Source organism: Piliocolobus tephrosceles, chromosome 10 (genome assembly GCF_002776525.5).
Source record: "Piliocolobus tephrosceles isolate RC106 chromosome 10, ASM277652v3, whole genome shotgun sequence".
NCBI classification, from domain to species: Eukaryota; Metazoa; Chordata; class Mammalia; order Primates; family Cercopithecidae; genus Piliocolobus; species Piliocolobus tephrosceles.
The window spans coordinates 119,359,956-119,366,905 of record NC_045443.1 but is presented as its reverse complement, the minus strand read 5'-3'; the positions used below and the strand labels follow the sequence as shown (position 1 = coordinate 119,366,905).

The 6,950-nt window shown below is 48.5% G+C and overlaps 1 non-coding gene across 1 annotated transcript; it reads right to left on the bottom strand.

Annotated features, from left to right (window-relative positions):
- Positions 1-6,393: 6,393 nt before the first annotated feature.
- On the bottom strand, positions 6,394-6,500 carry LOC111539047. The gene has a single exon (XR_002730557.1). It is a non-coding gene; the product is annotated as a U6 spliceosomal RNA (small nuclear RNA).
- Positions 6,501-6,950: the final 450 nt, after the last annotated feature.

The following is a 6,950-nucleotide window of genomic DNA, read 5'->3' as shown; positions in this document are numbered from 1 at the left end:
CACTGCACTCCAGCCTGGGCGACAAAGCGAGACTCTGTCAAAAAAAAAAAAAAAAAAAAAAAGGAAGAAGAAAGGAATACAAGGAGCCTGGAGTGATTTGGGGTGGGGTCTTCAGCCAGCCAAGGAAGTTGAAATCTAATGGGGTTGCAAGTGTGCAAGTGTGTTCAGATGAGACTAGATCATCATGCAGAGTTTGGAGCTAGGTACTCTTGGATTTGAATCCCAGTTTTGTCAGTTTGTAACTGAGCCACGGTGGGCAAGCACCCCAGCCTCTCTGAGCCCCATCTGTGAAAGGGGAATATTGATGGGACTTGGCAAAGAGATTGTTAGGAGTGTTCCACGAAGAAACAGTCGTCTGGCGATTAGCACAGCGCTCAGTAAATGGTGGCTCCAACCTTCCCTCTCGTGGGATGTGCTGTGCTCAGAGAAAGAGGATTGCTGCCTTCCAGATTAAATCAATTGGCTGATCTGTGAGTCTTTAGCAAAGGTAGTGTATCTGTGAGAATCTGACTGGGACAAACAGTTACCACACTAAGAGAACTTATCCTGAGAATTGCTCCAGGGGTGCCGGAAGACTTATGGGAAAAGGCATGCAGGGGAGGGGCAGCCCCCAGGTTAGCCCAGCAGGAGGACTGCCATCACCCCTGGGGTTGGAGGGACAGAGGCAGGCGGTGGTGTTTCTGGTACCCAAGAGGGACTGGAGTCCCCAGGCAGAAGCCAGAGCCACAGTGGGCCTGTCTGGTGGGAGGTGGAGCTGGAGATCCCACCTGAGGCAGAGGGGTAGGAACACCCTGGATTCCCCTCCTCCCACCACCAGGCTCCTCCCACCCACCAGGCTCCTGGCACTGCCTCCAGTTGGTCCATCTGTGCAGGAAGCCACTCTGCCACAGGTTGGCCACCCTGTGATCTGGAGCAAGGCAAGAGAAAGGCAAGGGAGGGGTCCGAGGGCAAAGAAGTATAGGTCCAACACTGGGGTGTGGGGGTTCCATCCATTCTCTCTGGAGCCCAGATTCCCCATCTAGAAAACGGGGATAGTGATAGCACCTACTTATAGAATAGTTGACTACCTACAACAGGTAATGCCTGTAAGCAGGTGAGCCCAGCAGCTGGCACACAGTAGGGAGTACCCCATAGATGTCACGAACAACCTAGTTAGCTGTTTTCTGCTCAGAGGATGAAAGGAGGTAACAGGGCCAGGCGCAGTGGCTCAATGCCTGTAGTCCCAGCACTTTGGGAGGCTGAGGCAGGAGGATCGCTTGAGCCTAGGAGTTCAAGACCAGCCTGTGCAACATGGTAAAACCCTGCCCCTAATTAAAAAAATTAAATAAAAAGAGAGAAAGAGAAAAGGAAGGAAGGAAGGGAAGGAAGGAAAGAAAGAGAAAGAAAGAAAGAAAAAAAGAAAAGAAAGAAAGAAAAGAAATGAGCTGAGCTAACAGGACAGGGCCTGGGAATAAATTCAAGGTACAGGAACAGTGCTAGGGCTCGTGATATTTTTGTCTTGGAGACGTGTCCATCTGTCCTCTCTCCATTCTAAGCTGGTGAGTCTGTCAGTCTCCTTTTAGAAATCCTGAGTCAGGGCAGCTCTTACAAGTTCAGGGTGGCTCGAAGTTTGGCCTCTGCGCTCCCTCAAAAGGATTTCAAATCCACTGGATTTTTAGTTGGTTTCTCTGCCTCCTACCGTTGCCAAACTTCCCTTGCCTCCCCCAGCCTGGGGCTGAGCCATTTCCAGGATCTCGCTTTGTATAATTAAAAAGAAAAATAGAACAGCTGATGTTGCCAAACATGTATTTAAAGTGACACCCTGAGTTCAAGGAGTGGAAAATAAAAATGTTTAAGGTTTAGATTAAAAGTCTCCATGCTCAGCTGTCTCCTGACCCTGGGATTTCTCCATAGCCCAGCCGCCTTTAATCCCCTGCCGTGGCTCATAAAAAAGCCCTTTAGACTGAGGGCATTTATTTCCCAGAGAACAGTTCTAGCCTAATCACACAAAAACACCACATCCTGGGAACAGCCTGTCAAATGCAGTGTGGCTCTCTGAGGCCCCAGAGAAGCTGGAGAAATTGTAGTGCTGATCACCCTAGAAGTCACACTCCGTCACTTTCCTAGACTGTACCCTTCCCCCACAATATCCAGTTCATCAATAAACCCAGTCAATTCTAGCCCCTAGCATTTTCCTGAGATCTGAGCTCTTCCATCCAGCGGCACCCCTTGCATTGCATCCGGACTGCCATTGCTGCCCACCCACACGTCTGCAGTTCCCCACCCGGGCTCTCTGCTTCTGCTGATCCCATTAAAGCCCGTTCTGTAACAGCAACCAGAAATAGTTTTGGAAACATAAATCTGATCATGTCCTTTCTCTGCTTATATTAGTTTCCCATCGCTGCTGTAAGAAATTACCATACATTTAGTGACTTAATACAAATTCAGAGTGGGTGCAGTGGCTCACGCCTGTAGTCCCAGCACTTTGAGAGGCTGAGGCAGGCAGATCACCTGAGGTTGGGAGTTCAAGACCAGCCTGACCAGCATGGAGAAACCCCGTCTCTACTAAAAAAAAGAAAGAAAGAAAAAGCTAGGTGTGGTGGTGCATGCCTGTAATCCCAGCTACTAGGGAGGCTGAGGCAGGAGAATCACTTGAACCTGGGAGGCAGTGGTTACAGTGAACCCAGATCACGCCATTGCACTCTAGCCTGGACAACAAGAGCAAAACTCCGTCACAAAAACACAAATTTACCAGGCGCAGTGGCTCACGCCTGTAATTCTAGCACTTTGGGAGGCTGAGGCAGGGGGATCACTTGAGGTCAGAAGTGGGAGACCAGCCCGGCCAACATGGCAAAACCTTGTCTCTACAACCCCAAAATTCAAAAATTAGCCAGGTGTGGTGGGGCACACCTGTAGTCCCAGCTACTTGGGAGACTGAGGCAGGAGAATTGCTTGAATCCAGGAAGCGGAGGTTGCAGTGAGCCGATATTATGCCACTGTACTCCAGCCTGGGCGACAGAGCAAGACTCCGTCTCAAAAACAAACCAAAACAAAAGCACAAATTTGCCAGGTGTAGTGTCTCATGCCTGTAATCCCAGCACTCTGGGAGGCCGAGGCAGGTGGATCACCTGAGGTCAGGAGTTTGAGATCAGTCTGACATGGTGAAACCCTGTCTCTATTAAAACCATCAAAAAAAAAAAGGCTAGGTGCAGTGGCTCACACCTATAATCGCAGCACTTTGGGAGACTGAGATGGACAGATCACCTGAGGTCAGGAGTTTGAGACCAACCTGGCCAACATGGTGAAACCCCATCTCTACTAAAAATTCAAAAATTAGCTGGGCGTGGTGGCAGGCGCCTGTAATCCCAGCTACTCGGGTGGCTGACGCAGGAGAATCACTTGAGCTCAGGAGGCGGAGGTTGCTGTGAGCAGAGATTGTGCCATCACACTCCAACCTGGGGGACAACAGCAAGACTTTGTCTCCAAAAAATAAAAATACAAAGTACAAAATTTAGCCAGGCATGGTGGCAGGTGCCTATAATCCCAGCTACTCGGGAGGCTGAGGCAGGAGAGTTGCTTGAACTTGGGAGGTGGAGGTTGCAGTGTGCTGAGATCATGCCACTGCACTCCAGCCTGGGTGACAGTGAGATTCCATCCCAACACACACACACACACACACACACACACACACACACATTATCTTATAATCTAGAGGTCAGAAATTCAAAATGAATCATCAGGGGCCAAAATTAAGGTGACAGCAGGGCTGGTTCCTTTGGAGGCTCTAATGAAAAAATGGGAAAATCCATTTCTTGTTTTTTCCCTTCTGCTGGCTGCCTGCATTCCTTAGTGTGCAGCCCCTTCTGTTTCTTTTCTTTTTTTTTTTTTTTTTGAGGCGGAGCTTGCAGTGAGCTGAGCTCATGCCATTCCAGGTTTAAGAGATTCTCCTCCCTTGGGGAATCACAGGCATGCACCACCACACCTAGCAGATTTTTGTATTTTTAGTAGACACAGGTTTCGCCATGTTGGCCAGGCTGGGGACCTCTTTTATTGATTAGTTTTGTTGGTATTGTTGTGTTTTTTTTTTTTTTTTTTTTTTTTTGAGACGGAGTCTCGCTCTGTCGCCCGGGCTGGAGTGCAGTGGCTGGATCTCAGCTCACTGCAAGCTCCGCCTCCCGGGCATTCTCCTGCCTCAGGCTCCGGAGTAGCTGGGACTACAGGCGCCCGCCACCGCGCCCGGCTAGTTTTTTGTATTTTTTAGTAGATACGGGGTTTCACAGTGTTAACCAGGGTGGTATCGATCCCCTGACCTCGTGATCCGCCCATCTCAGCCTCCCAAAGTGCTGGGATTACAGGCTTGAGCCACCGCGCTCGGCCTGTTTGTTGTTAAGACAGGATCTCACTCCGTCGCCCAGGCTGAAATGTAGTGGTATAATCACAGCTCACTGCAGCCGCATTCTCCCAGGCTCAGGTGATCCACCTCAGCATCCGGGTAGCTAGGACCACAGGAATGAACCACCACACCTGACTAATATTCTGTAGTGAGATGGGGTCTCCCCATGTTTGCCTAGGCCAGTCTCGAACTCCTGGGCTCAAGCAATCTGCCTGCCTCAGCCTCCCACAGTTTTGGGACTACAGGCATGAACCACACACCACACAGCTGCTTTTATAAGGGCACTAATCCCTTCACACAGGCAGAACCTTATAACTTAATCACCTTCTAAAGGACCTACCTGTTAATACTATCACATTGGGTATTAGGTTCCAAAACATGAATTTTGGGGGGACACTAACATTCGGGCCATTGCGTATGTATACTATCAAGTCTATTCACATAAAATTCAAAGACAGGCCAAAGTACAATGGAAACTATGGGGAGTGATGGATATGTGTTAATCGATATGACCATGTTAATCAGGACACAATGGATGTCAACTCATCACACTGTACACCTTCCATATATACAATTTTAATTTATTAATTAAATTTTTTTTTTTTTGAGACAGAGTCGTGCTCTGTCCCAGGCTGGAGTGCAGTGGCACAATCCCGGCACAAGGCAACCTCTGTCTCCCAGGTTCGAGCTATTCTCCTGCCTCAGCCTCCCAAGTAGCTGGGATTACAGGCGTGCACCACCATGCCCGGCTAATTTTTGTATTTTTAGTAGAGACGGGGTTTCACCATGCTGGCCAGGCTGGTCTTGAACTCCTGACCTCGTGATGCACTCGCCTTGGCTTCCCAAAGTGCTGGGATTACAGGTGTGAGCCATTGTGCCTGGCCACTATCAAATATTTTTAAACCAAAAAAAGAAGAAATGACTGGGTGCATTGGCTCACACCTGTAATCCCAGCACTTTGGGAGGCCGAGGCAGGGAGATATTCTGAGGCCAGGAGTTTAAGACCAGCCTGGGCAACATGGCGAAACCCTCTACAAAAAATAAAACTAAAAAATTGGCCAGGCATGCTGGCTTGCACCTGTGGTCCTAGTTACTGGGGAAGCTAAGGCAGTAGGATCCCTTGAGCCTAGGAGTTTGAGGCTGCAGTGAGCTGTGATTGCACCAGTGCACTCCAGCCTGGGTAAGAGAGGGAGACCCCCATCTCTAAAAATAAAAAGAAACAAGTGAATGATTCAAAACAAAAAGAACAGGCCAAAGGAAACAATATATATAAAAACTCGGCCAGCACATGGTGGCTCGCACTTGGGATCCCAGCACTTTGGGAGGCCGCGGCGGGTGGTCAGGAGTTTGGGACCAGCCTGGCTAACATGGCAAAACCTCATCTCTACTAAAAAATACAAAAATTAACCGGGTGTGGTGGCGTGCAGCTGTGATGCCAACTACTCGGGAGGCTGAAGCAGGAGAATTCCTTGAACCCGGGAGGCGGGGATTGCAGTGAGCCGAGATTGTGCTACTGCACTCCAGGGTGGGCAATAGAGTGAGACCCTGTCTAAAAAAAAAAAAAAAAAAAAAAAAAGTCCGGGTGCGGTGGCTCATGTCTATAATCCCAGCACTTTGGGAGGCCGAGGCAGGTGGTTCACGAGGTCAGGGGTTCAAGACCAGCCTGGCCAAGATGGTGAAACCTTATCTCTACTAAAAATACAAAAACTGGCCGGGCATACTGGCAGGCACCTGTAATCCCAGCTACTCAGGAGACTGAGGCAGGAGAATCACTTGAACCCGGGAGGCAGAGGTTGCAGTGAGCCGAGATCGCGCCACTGCACTCCAACCTGGGTGACAGAGCAAGACTCCGTCTCAAAAACAAACAAACAAACAAAAACTCTGCAATGGTACAATAAGCGATAAATACAAAAATAAGGATAGTGGTACTTTCAGGGGGTTAGGAGGAAGAGACTGGGATGGGTCCATGGAGAATTTCAGAGTCACTGGGATTGCTGGACTTCTGTTGCTGCTGTTTTAACGTGGAATGCCTCAGCCTCATGAATGTGCTTGTCATTCTTGCACAAGAGCCATGCTAAAGTGCTCTATGTGGTTCCAATTTCAGTATACGTGCTGCCAAAATGAATACTGCTGCTTTTTTTAAATTGTGATAAAATATACGTAACATATAAATGTATAATTTTAACAGTTTTTAAGTGTACAGCTCCATGGCCTTAAGCATACTCACACTGTTGTTCAAGCATCACCACCATCCACGTTTAGAACTTTTTCATCCTCTCAAACGAAAACTCAGTCCCCATTAAATCTAACTCCCTAAAATATCCCCCTCCATCCAGCCCCTGGCCACCATCATTATATCCATTTTATTTTCTTTTTCTCTTTTCCTTTGTTTTTGTTTTTTTGAGATAGAGTTTCACTCTGTCACCCAGGCTGAAGTGCAGTGGCTCAATCTCGGCTCACTGCAACCTCTGCCTCCCAAGTTCAAGTGATTTGTCTGTCTCACCCTCCCAAGTAGCTGGGATTACAGCCACGCGCCACCACGCCTGACTCTTTTTTTTTTTTTTTTTTTTTTTTTTGA